The 16,726-nt window shown below is 49.6% G+C and overlaps 1 protein-coding gene and 1 pseudogene across 1 annotated transcript in view; both read right to left on the reverse strand.

Moving 5' to 3' along the window:
* Positions 1-16,726, reverse strand: part of LOC141171898 (uncharacterized) — an 819,676-nt gene that overhangs the window by 610,939 nt on the left and 192,011 nt on the right. The gene's annotated exons all lie outside the window — the stretch shown is intronic.
* The window catches only part of LOC141172901 (uncharacterized), a 71,653-nt pseudogene that overhangs the window by 48,138 nt on the left and 6,789 nt on the right, over positions 1-16,726 (reverse strand).

Here is a 16,726-nt window from a genome sequence, read left to right on the forward strand (position 1 = left end):
GTGCTAAGAGGGACTGTGTTCGTATGTTAATTTGGTCAGCAGCACCTTTTGTGCTGCATTTGTCTACAAGCTACTTCTGCTGTGTGTGTTAATTTACAAAGACGCCACTGGCCAAAGTGTCAGCTCTTCTCTTTTGACAAATACTATAGGGGAGGGGGGATAAAGAGGGGTCTGGGAGGGAGAAATTCTTAATATTTTTCTGACACAGACTTATCACCTTTGACTGGACAACCCTTTTAAGCCATTGTTCAAACAGCAACTAGGCCCATTGTGTGGATGGGAAAAGTAGATCCAGAGGAGCAGTCACCAGAGGGAGTCACACATGCAGCCCCAGGTGATAAGTTCGGCCTGAGAAAAATACCTCCACTAATGCACACTTAGTTTTGAAGGGGCTGGTCCCAGTGAAGGAGAATAAAAGCCACATGTTTAGTCAGCAGTTGTGTGGAGTGTCGTCGATGGGATAGGATCGAGACTGAGGTCTTCTAGCCCAGGGATGGATGGTCTATGGAGTATTGGAAATCAGTACCAACTGGGCTGGATAAATGTGCTACAGTTGTGGGGTCTGTCGTTTGGATTTAAGCTTTCGTAAAGGACTGCTGCTACTTGATACCTGTGCTTCCATCATTTTATCTGTCGTCTGGAGGATCAGACATATACTGGCTGGAGATACAAAATCTGTGGACCAACCAAAAGTTGGGAGACAGTAAATATCACCTGGTACAAAGGCCGTGGAACTACCGTCCCTGGGAGGGGATCATGGGTACTGAGACAATTGTATTTTGGTCATTTACCTGGAGATGATGTAAAACCTTGATGTAAGGAATAAAATATTGTTGCATTGTGTAGCATCGGCGTCTCTGCCCCCTGCCAGGCAGAGACGCCGCCCCCCTTACCGCCGCGGTCCTGCTCCGGCGTCTTCTGGCCTCCCTGCTGCTGCTGGTGCACGCAGCTTCCCCGGCTCTGTGCTTAGGGCATGCACTCCCTCCCTCTTAAAGGGGCCACGCGCGCCGTCCTAAAAAGTCCCCGGGCAATGGCCGGAGGAATTTCCTCTATAAAAGCCACCTCATCCAATATGGAGGTGCCCGTGCAAGGTTGTTGCTCTGTGATACTTACTTTGCTTCAGCCCTCAGATCCTCTGCAAGTCAGTCCTGTCCGCCAGTCTGATCTTCGTTCCAGCCCGACAGTCTGTCTACAGTCCAGTCCGCCAGTCTGTCTATGGGCTCTGCCCGCCTTCTTACCTGGAAGCACCTGCCTGTTACCTGCCGTGTCTGCCCGCCTGCTTACCTGGAAGCACCTGCCTGTTACCTGTTGTGCTCACCAGCCTGCTTACCTGGATGCACCTGCCTGTTACTTGCCGTGCCCGCCAGCCCTCTTTCCTGGAAGCACCTTCCTGTTACCTGCCGTGCCCGCCAGCCCGCTTACCAGGAAGCACCTGCCAGTTACCTGTTGTGTCCGCCTGCCTGCTTACCCGGAGCACCCCGTCTGGCTATCAGCCGAATCAGCCTGCTTGTCTACCCCGACCACCCGTCAGCCTGCCTGCCGTGCTCATCCTCTGTACCGGTCAGTTCCTGCCTTCTGACCCATGGGAGTCACCTGCTCTCATACAAGGTCGGTCCCAGAGTGGCACCTGGTCCCTCTGCTCGGTTCCTCCCTGGTTCACGGAGTCGACTGAGCTGCCGTGCGACCTTGGTCGGGGCGAATAGATACTTAGTCACGCCCCTCTGGTCCCTCCTTGCACCGCAGCACAGAGGTACCACCATCCGGATCCGTAACACATTGTTAACCTACCTAGGTGAATATTTACAGCCCACAACCTCAGATCTTCACACCAACCAAAAACCGCCAACACGGCTTCGATAACATCATCCTAATCACAGTTGCATCACCTACAATCTGGGTTAATGCTTATGAGGTCTACTGCTGTTAACATTTGTAGGTTCACTTGAATCTGTGGGTGGCTCAGTGGTTAGCACTGTAACCTTGCAGCACTGGGGTTCTGGGTTCAAATCCCACCAAGGACAACATCTGCAAGGAATTTGTATGCTCTCCCCATGTTTGCCTGAGTTTCCTCCGGTCCTCCCACACTCCAAAGACATACTGATAGGGAATCTAGATTATGATCCTCAATGGGGACAGTGATGATGATGTATGTAAAGTGCAGTGGAATACGTTAGCACTATATAAAAATAAAGATTAATATTATAATCTTTAGATGCCACCTGACAATTCAGAAGACAAGGTCATCGGCTCGATGAATGCCACTAAGGCATTTAATAGAGTGGGTGTCCCTCTGGTAGTGTTGGGAAGGTTCGGATTGGGACTTAAATTGATCTCTTGGATTAAATTGCTGTACCTGTAACCAAAGGCAAGGTTAAGAATCAATGGATCTTCTCACAAAGTCTTTGGGCTGGGTCACGCGGAAGAGGTGTCTCTTGTTTCCCCTGCTCATTGTGATGGCCACAGAGCCACTGGCAGCAGATATTGATGAGCATCCAGACATTGCTGATTTTCATTTTTAAGATGTGGAGTTAATGGTTGCCCTTTAAGTCGATGACCCATTGTTATTTTTAGCACATGCTTCCTCTACGTTATTAGTGGCAATATCCATAATTGAAAGATTTGGATATTTGTCTGATTTGACCATCGCCTGGTCTAAATCTGTTCTACTTCCCAGATAGAAAATGTGTTGCTCTTTGATCGCTCCAGCTTCTGTTGCAGGTGGTTTCAGAGCTCCAATATTTCGGACTAAAGATAACGACCACAGTCATGGGTTACAAGACATCAATTATTACAAAATATAAAACAGAAGATAGAGGTTTGGTCCAGGTTCCCTCTGTCAGTAGTGGGACACACAAATCTTATTAAACTAGTATAGGTGCCGCAGCTGTTATATATGTAGCACCCTGAGGATTCGGCTGCTACAGGAGTATTGCACCTCAACCCAGAGGTGTGATATTCCACTCCCGGGTAAGGATGGAGTGTGGATCTGAGCTCGGTAGGCTGCATGCACTACACACATCCCATTTCCGAGGAACAGGCCGACGGTACTCCCACTTAGAAATGTGCAGGTACGACCGAGTCTGTTCCTGGCTGGAGTGGGAGGGGGGTGGTACATCCCATGTAGTGTAGGGGCAGATAGGGGGAGCAGCCTGGGTAAAGATAGGAGCTCATTGGGTGCTGGTCACCTGAGCTCACACATAGAGGGTGTATATAAGGTGGGCACCAACTAAGATCAGGGTCAGATGCAGAGGATCAGATGCAGAGAGTCAGTCAGCTGCAGAGAACAAGTCAGGAGCAGAGGAGAGAAGAAAGACAAAGACCCAGAGTGAGAGAGGAGAAAAGAGAGAGACCCAGAGCACAGAAGAGAAGGACTCTGAGATCCCAACTCAAAGCACCGGGTGAAGAGTCGGCATCAGGGTACCGGAACCCAAGCTGGTGGGGGTAAAAACATTCCCCAGCCAGAGACCGGAGACCGTGGGCAGCGTCTGCCACGGTCACCCATCACATCCACCCCGAAGGCACACCACATGAAGGGTCAGGGAACCCAGGGCCAAGGGTGTCCCAACAGAAGGCCCGAGGGAGCTGGACCTAGGTGGATTACTGGTGGGGACGGCCAGAGAACGGGACAGAAAGAGAGCTCAGGGCCACGCTCCGGACTTGTTTGGGGGTTGGCTGGATCCAGGACCTGGTGGACGCAGCACGGCTCGGGTGGTCACTAGCAGCTGGAGTGACCAGTACAACATCTGCAGTAAGTAAACACCCTTAACTGCACAACCCGACTCTGTCTTCACTGCCGTCTGCACTACACCACCACAACCCCCATCCTCTGCGCCTGTCCCCTCTGAGGCTATACCCCTCCCGTTGGGGGTTATCCCACCAAGCTGCGCACCCACCATCAGCCTCAGCGGACCCTGCTGCAGCGGCGGCCACAGTGACCGCATCACAACGGGTGGCGTAGTCGACACAAAAGAACTCTTAATAACATCTGTAGGACTGCCACATAACACTGAGCTTGACGCCCTGGGCACGGGGCCGGGTCACAGCCGCTCGGAGACTACAACCCCCCATCTGATCCGGTGCCGGGTATTCCCCTCAAAAAGGAATATGTCCCAGGGGGCGCGTCAACTTTGGCGTAGTCGGCAGGATTACGTGCCCGCAACACCCGGGTACTGCGTGCCTGAAGAAAAGTGCAAGTTTACCTCAGAAAGAAGTCTCCCGCCGGTTCCGGAGGGTCCACGCCATCGGACCCCATCACAAGTCGTTTCCCGCCGATTGTCCGCCATTTCCAACTTGTTCCCGCCATCTGCAGAGTTTCCCGCCACTGGGCGACGCTTCCCGCCAAAACCGCAGATTTCCCGCCTTGGAAGAGCAGCGGACGCCATTATGGGCGTGCCAAAGGAGGGCAAGAGGCCACCTCCCATCGTGGGCCGGGACAGAAAATGGCGCCAAAAGTGGAAACCGCCCCCACCAACAGAGACTGTGATGCTGGAGGTGTCTGTCAGCGTGAAAGAACTACCCCTGGAGCTGACAGTCACCGAGTTGCCCCGGGACCGCCCTCGAGGTGGGAGGAGACGAAAGAGAAGAGAAAAGATGGGTGCCGCCTGGAGCAGTCTGGAGCGAGCGCACCCGGAGGCAAGAGGTCTAACGAAGAATATCGGAGGAGCTCACCCGGAGATGGAGAGAAAGCAGAACAGCACCGGCCCGCTGGCCAGGAGTCTGCTAGAGACCGAGGAAGGAGGGCAGAGCAGCACCGGCCCGCTGGCCAGGAGCCTGCCGGAAGAAGAGCAGAGCAGCACCGACCCGATGGTCAGGAGCCTGCTAGAGTCCACAACCCCGCTAGGTCTAGCGGAGATCTTAGCGCAGCTCCCCCGAGACCGGGAGTGTGCACAAACTGCCTTGGAGGGCCTCGCAAGGAGGATGGCCCGGGTACAGCGTGAGATACTGGCGGAGTGGAGCCGGGAGATGGCCCAGCAAGCTGGAACCCGTCCACGGAGCATGCTCCCCTGGGAGAGGACACCAACTGCCTCTACGGATGACGCGGGAGGACCCAAGGTCGGAGACGGCGCTGAGAAGGGAGCCGAACGTATGAAGGCAGGTAAAGGGGACCCTTATACCCCATACCGAGAGACCGCCCACCTGCCCCGGTTCCCCGTCGCAGAGCCCGAAAGTCCCCCGTCCGTGCCCGTAACCGCCATGTCACCGACGCAGACTAGGCCCCAACCGGAAGCCGCCGCCGCGACCCCTGTGACGTCACGCGCCTCGACCCGGGGCGTGACAAAGCAGGAAATACCACCAGCCTGGTCGCAAGGCCTAGTACCCCCGGGCGCCGCATCACCAACAGCGCCCCCTACCTCCGCGGAGCCTCCGGCCTGGCCGCAAGGCCAGGTAGCCCAGGGCGCCGCCGTCCTAACGGTGCCCTTCACCTTCCAGGTGCCCCAGGCCTGGCCGCAAGGCCTGGGCAACCCGGGCGCCACCACCACCGCGCCCGCGCCCGTAAAACCAAGGGTGCCACACCTGGGGAAGGACTTGTTCAGCCAGCTCACATGGCCGGACGGGCGGCCCTTCATCTGGCCCGAAGGATACCATGAGCTGGAACGGCAGCAGAAACTAAGACCCCTGGATGAACCCCTGATTCCGGCTCCGAAGCCCGTGGCACGGATCTCGCCCCCGCTAGCGGAAGCACAGTTTGAGTGGGACCCCACCGGAGAAGATCTAATGGGGTTCACTCAGGAAACTAGGGCAGCTGCAGCAGAGCGCGCTGAGTGTTGCCGACAGCAGCTCGAAGAGTTCGCGAGGGAGCGGAGAGAGAGGCGGGTCCGGGAACAACAGGCCCAAATAAGGAGCGCCGAGCAAAAGAGCCGGACCAGGAGGGACCCCCGTGCAGCGCACAGTCCCCGTACCACCGGGACTGTAATCAAGTTTAACCAGCAGCACGGGTGGGGCTTTATCAGAGACAACAACACCCTCGGCGACGTTTTTGTGACCCGCAGAGACGTCGAGTCCCACCTGCCGGAAGGTCACAAAGGCCGTGACCTCTACGTCGGAGACGAGGTCACTTTCACCCGGCACAAGTGTGCCAAAGGACCTTACGCCCTCCACGTACACCGCTTGACGGAGGAGGAGTTGCGGTACGGGGAGGAGGAGCCAGAGGACCCGGACGGGTCTGAAGCAACACCATATCACCAAGAAAAAGCAGGAGGGAGCCGTCGTTGAGGACGGGAGTAGAGACTGTATATAGTTGCCCGTCGGGGCACAGTGAACCGTTGCTGCTAAAATAGTCCCCGTTGGGACCAGTGAACTGTTTACCCGTTAACCCCTTCATCCTACAGGCTGAGGACTGTGAGCAGCCATTCCCTTTCCCTCCTTAACTGGCCGAGGACTGAGAGCGGCCATATTCCCTGTAAATAGTTGCGCGTCCTAAAGCGCCCCCTACCGGTTTTATAGGAAAACCAGTTTTTCTAAGAGACTGTCGCACTTTTCCCGGACACACGTTGCACAGTGTCCGGAGGAGGAACCTGAAACAAGAGACGACGAGAATGTTATATGAAAAGTTTTATATATATAATGTTTTATATGTTTTATTATGTTTATATGAAAAATTTTGTATGTTTTGGTGTTATTTATGTCTTACAGCCCGAGGACGTGCTGTGATTTACCAGGGGGGAATGTAGCACCCTGAGGATTCGGCTGCTACAGGAGTATTGCACCTCAACCCAGAGGTGTGATATTCCACTCCCGGGTAAGGATGGAGTGTGGATCTGAGCTCGGTAGGCTGCATGCACTACACACATCCCATTTCCGAGGAACAGGCCGACGGTACTCCCACTTAGAAATGTGCAGGTACGACCGAGTCTGTTCCTGGCTGGAGTGGGAGGGGGGTGGTACATCCCATGTAGTGTAGGGGCAGATAGGGGGAGCAGCCTGGGTAAAGATAGGAGCTCATTGGGTGCTGGTCACCTGAGCTCACACATAGAGGGTGTATATAAGGTGGGCACCAACTAAGATCAGGGTCAGATGCAGAGGATCAGATGCAGAGAGTCAGTCAGCTGCAGAGAACAAGTCAGGAGCAGAGGAGAGAAGAAAGACAAAGACCCAGAGTGAGAGAGGAGAAAAGAGAGAGACCCAGAGCACAGAAGAGAAGGACTCTGAGATCCCAACTCAAAGCACCGGGTGAAGAGTCGGCATCAGGGTACCGGAACCCAAGCTGGTGGGGGTAAAAACATTCCCCAGCCAGAGACCGGAGACCGTGGGCAGCGTCTGCCACGGTCACCCATCACATCCACCCCGAAGGCACACCACATGAAGGGTCAGGGAACCCAGGGCCAAGGGTGTCCCAACAGAAGGCCCGAGGGAGCTGGACCTAGGTGGATTACTGGTGGGGACGGCCAGAGAACGGGACAGAAAGAGAGCTCAGGGCCACGCTCCGGACTTGTTTGGGGGTTGGCTGGATCCAGGACCTGGTGGACGCAGCACGGCTCGGGTGGTCACTAGCAGCTGGAGTGACCAGTACAACATCTGCCGTAAGTAAACACCCTTAACTGCACAACCCGACTCTGTCTTCACTGCCGTCTGCACTACACCACCACAACCCCCATCCTCTGCGCCTGTCCCCTCTGAGGCTATACCCCTCCCGTTGGGGGTTATCCCACCAAGCTGCGCACCCACCATCAGCCTCAGCGGACCCTGCTGCAGCGGCGGCCACAGTGACCGCATCACAACGGGTGGCGTAGTCGACACAAAAGAACTCTTAATAACATCTGTAGGACTGCCACATAACACTGAGCTTGACGCCCTGGGCACGGGGCCGGGTCACAGCCGCTCGGAGACTACAACCCCCCATCTGATCCGGTGCCGGGTATTCCCCTCAAAAAGGAATATGTCCCAGGGGGCGCGTCATATATACTACACAATTCTCCAGTGTAGATTCCACTATGGTATTTACCCAAAATAACTCTAAGGCTGTGTGCCCACGTAGCGTTTTTCAAGCGTATATGCTGCGGAATTTCCGCAGCGTAAACGCTTGAAAAACGCATGTATATCCGCACCCCATGGTCCCCAATGGCATTCCGCAATGTCAATGCCCATGCTGCGGATTTTTCCGCAGCGTATATGCTGCGGTCAAAAATCCGCAGCATGTTCATTAATTTTGCGGAAGCGCAGCGGAATCAATGTGCGGATGGTACCCAAGTCTGGATGAGAGGAGACTCTCATCCAGACCTGGGTACCAAAGAACCTGTAAAAAAAAAGAATAAAATAAAGTTTATACTTATCTTCTGATGTTTTCCCTCCGTCGCGCTGTTGTCTGAAGGACCTGCGACATCATTGAGTCATGTGACCCACCACATGACTCAATGACGTCACCGCAGGTCCTGCACACAACAGCGTGAGCCGCTCAAGCCTCCGGACGGGGCAGAGAATGCATCAGAAGGTGAGTATAAAGTTTATTTTTTTATTTTTTACCATTCTGAACAAGTTGTCAAGCACTTTTCCAAGTGATGCTTGGAGAAGTGCTTGATAACCCGCATGCGGAAATGCATGCAAAGACGCCTCACAAACGCTTCTACCTGGCGGGAAAACCGCATGTAATATCCGCATGCGATTTTCCCGCCAGGGAGAAGCGTAAAAAATATGCTTCAGGTCCGCAACGTGGGCACATAGCCTTAGACATTTATATGGAATAAGCATCCAGCTCCTAACTTAGAATCTCTGATGTGGGGAAAATATGATGGAGGTTTGTCAGTACTGAATCTTTGGGTATATTTTTTGGCAGCACAGTTGGAGCATATCCGTGGTTGGGAGGAGGAAGGAATGCTCAGTACTTACAGCTCCAATAACAATCTAGTCTCAATGAAGTTTTAGAGGCCTATAAATTTAGAATAAAGCTATTTCAAATGCTCACCTTTACCTTGGTCCATAAGGTTTAGTGGAAAGTTGAAACTTTTAGGGTATGTGGAGGATCTCGAAACTGAGGAGCAGGGAAAGTCTGTCTGCAGTGGAAGAATGGTTTACATGGTAATGAAGTTGTTAGCAAAATATTGGATAGAGGCAAAGGGTACGACTGTACAAGAATTTAATTCTAAGATAAACTGGCTTATAACTCTGGAGAAGGCAGTGTATACTAAATGAGGTGTCATTGAAAAATTCGCATGTGATATTAATACATCTGGAATGACTTCCGTATAGTTAACCAGTTTCCATTTAGGTTTCTTGTAGCTTATTATCAGGGAGAGGTGAAACTTTAATAGAACAAGTTGATTTCTCAGTTGAGGTTTGGCAGATGGAAGGCAGTGCTTAATATCTAAAAAATTATGTAATGTCAAAATAGTAGATATGAGTCCATGCTCTCTGGCCATTGTGAATTTCTTGAGCTCCCAGGTTCCCAGCCACAGCATTTGACTAACTGATCTAGCACCATCTGTGCGGCATGGTGCAAAGCTGATGATGCGCCAGCCCGGCAAAGAATAAGCTGAACCTTAGATCCCAGAGGGTAAAGAAATTCTCGCAGCTCCTGTCATCAGCTAGAGATCACTGACCTGAACCATGGACCAGGGTTGAGCGAAGCTATCTGCTCATTTCTACTAAATAGATAAAATTTCCAAATAACAAAATATATCCCAAGGACAAGAAATTACTTTTTAAAAGTTTTGTTGCTGACTTAATGTATTGTATTGCAGAAAATCTAACTGTTGCTAAGTAATTGCCCCCTTAGCTACAAATCAACCAGTTAACCAAATTCAGCTGTCACATGTTGACGTGCCTAGCCATGATTACTATCAGACCAATTGAATCAAAACATAACTCAAACAGAAGATTTCTAGCAATGTGAAGTAGAGCGGAAGGTCTCAAAAAAGCTGGATATGATGAAATACAGATTCTAAAGTCATTGAAATCTAGCCATCTGGAAAGGATTACAAAGCAACTGTTATGGTTCTGGGATTCTAGTGAATTAAAGTGAGAGTGAGATGGAAAAAAAAATTTGGAACCATGTTGAATTTTCCTTGGAGGATCCAACCTGCCAAAATTTCACCTACAACTTATCCAGGATGTTACAAAAGAACCAAGATGAATATCTAAAGAACTACAGGCCTCATTTCTCTCCTCAGTTAATGTCAATGTCCTTAATTTCACAATAAGAAAGATGATGGGAAGAAATTGCATGGGAGAGTTGCAAACTGTGGCTGACCAAAAAGAACATAAAGGTTTTGTGATGCTAGTCACTACTTATGGACAGACTGTGAGGCAGAGAAGTCAGACGTTGCGGGGTCAGTACCAAGAGAGCACATAGAAAACCAAGGGGATAGACAAAGACATAAGTCAGGTCACTGTTCGGGGTCAAAATACCTGGAGATAGCGGATCAAGGCAAAAGGACCAGACGAAGGGATAGTCAGAACACGGCCGAAAGGGTCAGGCAGCAAAAGATCAGAACTCAGCACAACAGAACCAGGCAAATATTCGCCAGGAAGCACAAACTACATTTGGCAGGGATTAACGGCAGACAGCTCAGTTAAGTAGCTGGGCAATCTCCAGAACAGAGAACACCTGGAGAAAGTTCCTTACCTCCCAGTCACAGATTGGATGGTAAAACTGTCAATCAAGGTACTGACAGCTCAACACGCTCTTCACAAGATTGGATGACCGAGCTGTCAGTCAAAACAACAACAATTCAGCATGACCCATTTTCCATAACAGTCACTTACTGAGTGGAGGAATCGTGACAGGCTTGACCCCCAGACTTTTATTATAATATTCTTTGAAATTATGATTCATAGGTGGAACTTTTTTTGAAGACATGGGTCCCATCATATCTGATTAACACAGAATTCCACCATAAGAACATCATACTAACAGACAAATGAGGTACTGTGATGGTGTGGAGCTGCTTCTACAAGAAGTGGCCGAGTTACCAGAATTGACAGAAACATGTATTCTGAACTTTAACACAAATTCACAGAAATAGGTGTGTCTCTCTGAATGACTAAAAAGATACAAAACTAGGGTGTTGGAGTGGCTTAGTCAACGTCCTAACTTGAACTTCATTGAGATGCTGTGGCAAGACTTTCAACGAGTAGTTTATGCTTGAAAACCTTTCAATTATAGCCGAATAAAAACAATTCTGCAAAGACAAGTGGCCGAAATTCCTACACAGTGATATAAAAAAACTCATCACAGGTTATTGCAAGTTAATGATTTGCAGCTGCTACTGTAGAGGATGGCACAACCAATTATTTGGTTTAGGGAAGCAATTATTCTTTGGTGGATTTATAGGGTTTGTATAAATCTTTGAACTTCAGTAAATGGAATGATCAATTAGAAGCCGCATTTTGTGTTTACTTGTTTAAATTTTATTTTATGGTAAAAATAGTTGGATGATCACAAACATTTACATGTGACAAAAAAGGTAAAATTGAAAGAAACTACAAAAAGGCTAATACTTTTTTATATACATTTTTATAGGGGTTATCCCCTTTTAGAAAATCTTCGTCTCCAACTGAAGTTTGTTATAAAATAACCAACCACTCATTACTCACCTTCCCAGGGTCCAGCGCTAAGTCTTTACCCCTGCTCCTGGTGTCTGGTATTGGCTGCGGTACTGACTCCACGTAGACATTGCGGTGGCCAATCAGAGAACTCAACAACTCTGAATGGGGCAGGCTCAGTTTACATGGGTAGAGTCACTAAGCTCTCTGATTGGTTGCCACACTTTTGCCGTAGAGTCAACGCCGCATCCAATACTGGACACCTAAAGCAGCGCCAGAGACTCAGTGTTGGACCCGGAGAAAGTGAGTGAAGAGTGGTTCGTTATTTTATAACAAATGGCAGCAAGGGACGAGGATTTTTTGAAAGGAGACAACCCCTTAATTTCTTGACCAATGTTTAGTGTTATAAATATCTTTTCCGATCTCATCAATGATTTATTTTGACTATAAATTGAATGTCTATTTTTAAGCAGATGTGATTTGTGTGTAAAATATTCAGAAATTGGAAATGTTTTTCCAATGAAAGATTTCTGATGTGGAATTAGCGCTGGCTTCGATTAAAACACTCTCCGAATACGGTACGTGAACGTTTTTTCTGATATATTTGAGTTTTCAATAGTTAAGACTTGAGTTCCTGGTAAGATATTTCTGACATTATGGGCAAAATAAAATATTTTCCACATTCTGAACATGAAAACGGCTTCACCTCTTTGTGAACCCACTGATGTCTAACAAGATTTGATTTATTATTTTAACATTTCCCACATTCTGAACATGAATATGGCATTGATCCTATATCAACATTTTGATGGTTAACAAGAGATGATTTATCGGTAAAAAATGCCCCACATTCTGAACATGAAAATGGCTTCACCCCCTGATGTCTGGCAAGATGTGTTTTATTGTTATAAAGTTTTCCACATTCTGAACATGAGAATGGCTTATCCCCTGTGTGAACCCACTGATGTCTCACAAGACTTGATTCATCACTAGTGTTGAGCATTCCGATACTGAAATATCGGGTATCGGCCGATATTCGCGGTATCGGAATTCCGATACTTAATTCCGATACTTTTGCAATATCGTATACCGGAATCGGAAGTTCCCATAATGCATTGAGCCAGTTTCATTTTATTCAGCCAATGAGGATCCTAAGAAGTGTGGGCACATCCTGTTAGGCATGTAGGCATCTTAACTAATGGCATGGCTGTGATTGGCTGCTGAAATGATGTCATGATGCACTATAAAAGCCGCCGCCGCCATTTTGAGCTCACTCTGCTGTGAATTCAGTTAGGGATAGGACGCTGTTGTTCTGAGGGACAGTTTTAGCTACCTATTTGGTCTATTCTGCTTTACCCAAGCTACTTTATAAACCGCTGTGCCTTGCAGCGCTAGTGCACAGTTCTCTGTGCAGTTCACCGCTGTCTGCAAGGTCTGGTGTGTGAGTGCAGCTCACGCTGTAGTGTGTGCTTCAGCCACGTCTGGCTGTAGTGCGCTCAGCGTGTGTCACTGCCTCATACATTGTCCTTTTTTGCCAATTCATAATTTTTCCTGATATCTCCTATTAGTGTGGTGTTTCCATCCGTATTCAGCTAAATTGGTTCCAAACACACTATATAGGAGTAGATAGAGAAATTTTTTTTGTCTTGCAGCGCTAGTGCACAGTGCTCTGCATCTGTACTGTTCACCGCTGTCTGCAAGGTCTGTGTGTGTGAGTGCAGCTCACCCTGTAGTGTGTACTTCAGCCACGTCTGGCTGTAGTGCACTCAGTGTGTGTCACTGTCTCATACATTGTCCTTTTTTGCCAATTCATAATTTTTCCTGATTTCTCCTATTAGTGTGGTGGTTCCATCTGTATTCAGCTAAATTGGTTCCAAACACACTATATAGGAGTAGATAGAGAAATTTTTTTTGTCTTGCAGCGCTAGTGCACAGTGCTCTACATCTGCACTGTTCACCGCTGTCTGCAAGGTCTGTGTGTGTGAGTGCAGCTCACCCTGTAGTGTGTGCTTCAGCCACGTCTGGTTGTAGTGCACTCAGTGTGTGTCATTGCCTCATACATTGTCCTTTTTTGCCAATTCAGATTTTTTCCTGATTTCTCCTATTAGTGTGGTGGTTCCATCCGTATTCAGCTACATTGGTTCCAAACACACTGTATAGGAGTAGTTAGAGGAGCCTTTCAGCAGCATTGTGCCCTGCAGCCCCAGCCAGATTAGTATTAGCCTATTTTTTGCAGCCTCATCTATTGCATTGTAGGTTACCTTCCTACATTGTAATAGCTACAAAAAGTTTGTGATACTATCGGTATTACATCTTTGGGCACATCCAGTGTCTTTTTGTGACAAAAAAAAAACTAAAGTTCACCAAACACTCCACTTTACAGTTGTGTAGGCCACATTAGCTCATATTAAAGTCTAATCCACACTTTTTAAAATTAGTGTTTCTTATACCTGTTAGCAGCTGTTCAGGAATAAGCACACTAAGCCCTTAGTACTTTTCTGCCTATCTTTATCAGTCTACCAAGATGAAGAATGCAGGGAGTAAGGCATGTGGTCGTGGTCGTGGAGTTTCTGCAGGGAGAGGACGTGAGGATTCTGTGCCTGCAGGGAGAGGACGTGGGGATTCTGTGCCTGCTGCGGGCACCAGTGACTCAGCATCCCCCAGTTTTACCAGGGAACAGTCCTTTATGCGCAGCTTTGTAGGAGCTAGCCGTACCCCACTGCTGCGGGAGGACCAAATTGAAGCCATTGTCGGATGGATGGCAGCTAATGCATCGACTTCAATTAGTTCCAGATCCTCTCAGGTCCTGAGCACTGAAGAGCACCCATCTGTCTCTTCACCACCTGCCAAATTGCCCAGGCAGTCAGAGAGCCCTGGACAGGAGCCATCTCTACTTCTGTTCTCTGAATCTCTTGGCTTGGAAAGAGGGGGCCAGCCAAGCAGAATTCGAGAATTTGAAGAAGAGGTAGTATGCAGTGATGCGCAACCGTCTTGTCTCTCTGAATCTGAAGAGGCGAGTGGGCCAGTGCCCATGGTCAGCAGCACACCTCAGTACGCATCTGATGATGAGACTCAGGTGCCACTTTCTGGTGCATACTGTGCTGTCGAGACTACCCAGGAGAAGCAGTTGTTTGAAGAGGGTAGTGTAGATGATGAGGTCCTTGACCCATCATGGCGTGAGGGACAGGACGGTGGTGGGAGCAGCTCTGAGGAAGAGATTCCCCGAACAGCCCAAAAAGGAGGGAGAGGGAGGGGGCAGACTTGGTTGCCTGTAGCCTCCACTTCGGCACCCATTAGGAGCATGGGTCTTCCAAAATCCAAAGCGGGCGCTCCCAAGACTTGCAGTACCTGGTCCTTTTTTGACACAGTTGCAGATGACATTTGCTTTGTCAAATGCAAGCTGTGTCATCAGAAGGTGAAAAGAGGGAAAAGTGGCAGCAACCTCAATACCACAAATATGTGGAAACATGTGCGGACCAAGCACGTAGTGGAGTTACAAAAACACACTGAAGACCTAGGCCAACCTACAGCGCCACCTACCACCTCTTCAACTCGTGTTGTAGCCTCTTCCTCCAGCTCATACACAGCTGGTTCGGCTTCCTCACAGGATCGCCATGGAAGAATCTCTGGCACTGTTGTACAGAGACACAGTGGTAATTCCACCCACAGCACCACTTTCCCAGTCATCCTCACACTCCCAGGCCAGTCTACAGCCATCGTTAGCACAGGCATGGGAGAAAAGGCACCCATACTCGGCAAACCACCCCCGAGCACAGGCTCTGAATGCTGGCATTGCTAAACTACTGGCCCTTGAAATGCTATCATTCAGGCTGGTGGAGACTGACACCTTCCGTAACTTTATGGCATTGGCAGTCCCACAATACAACGTGCCCAGCCGCTTTTATTTCAGCAGGCAAGCCATCCCTGCCCTGCAATATCATGTGGAGGGAAAAATTAAACATGCGCTACAAAACGCCGTCAGTAGCAAGGTCCACCTGACCACTGATGCGTGGACCAGTAAGCATGGACAGGGACGATACCTTTCCCTCACTGCCCATTGGGTAAATGTTGTGGAGCCGGGTACAGATCTTGAGAGTGGCGCTGTACGTGTTCTGCCAACTCCAAGGATTGCAGGAATCCAGTCTGTAAACATTGATTGCTCCTCATACTCCAGTTCCTCTGAATCAGCGCTGCAGGAGCCGTCACGGTCTACCTCCACATCGACCCATGAACGGTTACCTGTTATGATGACCGATATGTGTGACAATGGCCGAAATCTGGTGGCAGCTCTGGGCCTAGGCAACCTCACTCACATCCCATGTCTGGCACATGTGCTCAACGTGGTCATGCAGAGTTTTTTGAGGGACTATCCGGATCTTGATGCACTGCTTCACAAGGTCCGCATAGAGTGCGCTCACTTGCGGCGTTCCAGGAACGCAAGATCACGCATTGCAGCTCTGCAGCGCCGATTACGTCTTCCGGAACATCGCATCATATGTGACCTACCCACCAGGTGGAATTCAACGTTACATATGTTGGAGAGATTGTGTGAGCAGCAGGCAGCAGTAATGGAGCACCAGCTGCAGCAGGCGCAAACAAGTCACAGTGCGCGCCGTTCACACTTCACCACCACTGAGTGGGCCTCTATGAAGGACATTTGCCACGTTTTGCGTGCCTTCGATTATTCCACGCGGATGGCGAGTTCAAATGATGCACTAGTCAGCATGACTATTCCCCTTATTTGCCTGCTTGAAAAAACACTGCAAGCACTAAGGGAGGAGGTTTTGGAAGAGGTGGAGGATGAGGAGTCACAAATGCCATCTGCTTCTCTACAGTCTGCGCAACGTGGTTCCTCACAAAGGCCTAGGCAGGGGACACTTTGTGAGGAGGATGAGGAGGAGTCAATGGATGAGGAAGACATCTGTCCAGAGGAGGGAGGTACACAATGCTATAGTAGTCAGTATCTAGAGCGAGGGTGGGGTGATGCAGAGCAGGCAGAGATCACGCCTCAAGCAGGGGACAGCGTTTCTTGGCCAGTTGGCAGTCTGCAGCACATGGTTGATTTCATGCTGCAGTGCCTGAGAAACGACCGCTGCATCGCCCACATTCTCAACACGGCTGATTATTGGGTGTCCACCCTCTTAGATCCTCGCTACCGGGACAACTTACAAAGCCTCATAACACCGTTGAACCGGGAGCGTAAAATGCGGGAGTACCAAGACGCACTGGTGCATTCCATCATGTTCTC

The sequence above is a fragment of the Phyllobates terribilis genome, unplaced genomic scaffold, assembly GCF_046119375.1.
Source record: "Phyllobates terribilis strain yellow unplaced genomic scaffold, ASM4611937v1 Scaffold_12__6_contigs__length_324123572, whole genome shotgun sequence".
Taxonomy (NCBI): Eukaryota; Metazoa; Chordata; class Amphibia; order Anura; family Dendrobatidae; genus Phyllobates; species Phyllobates terribilis.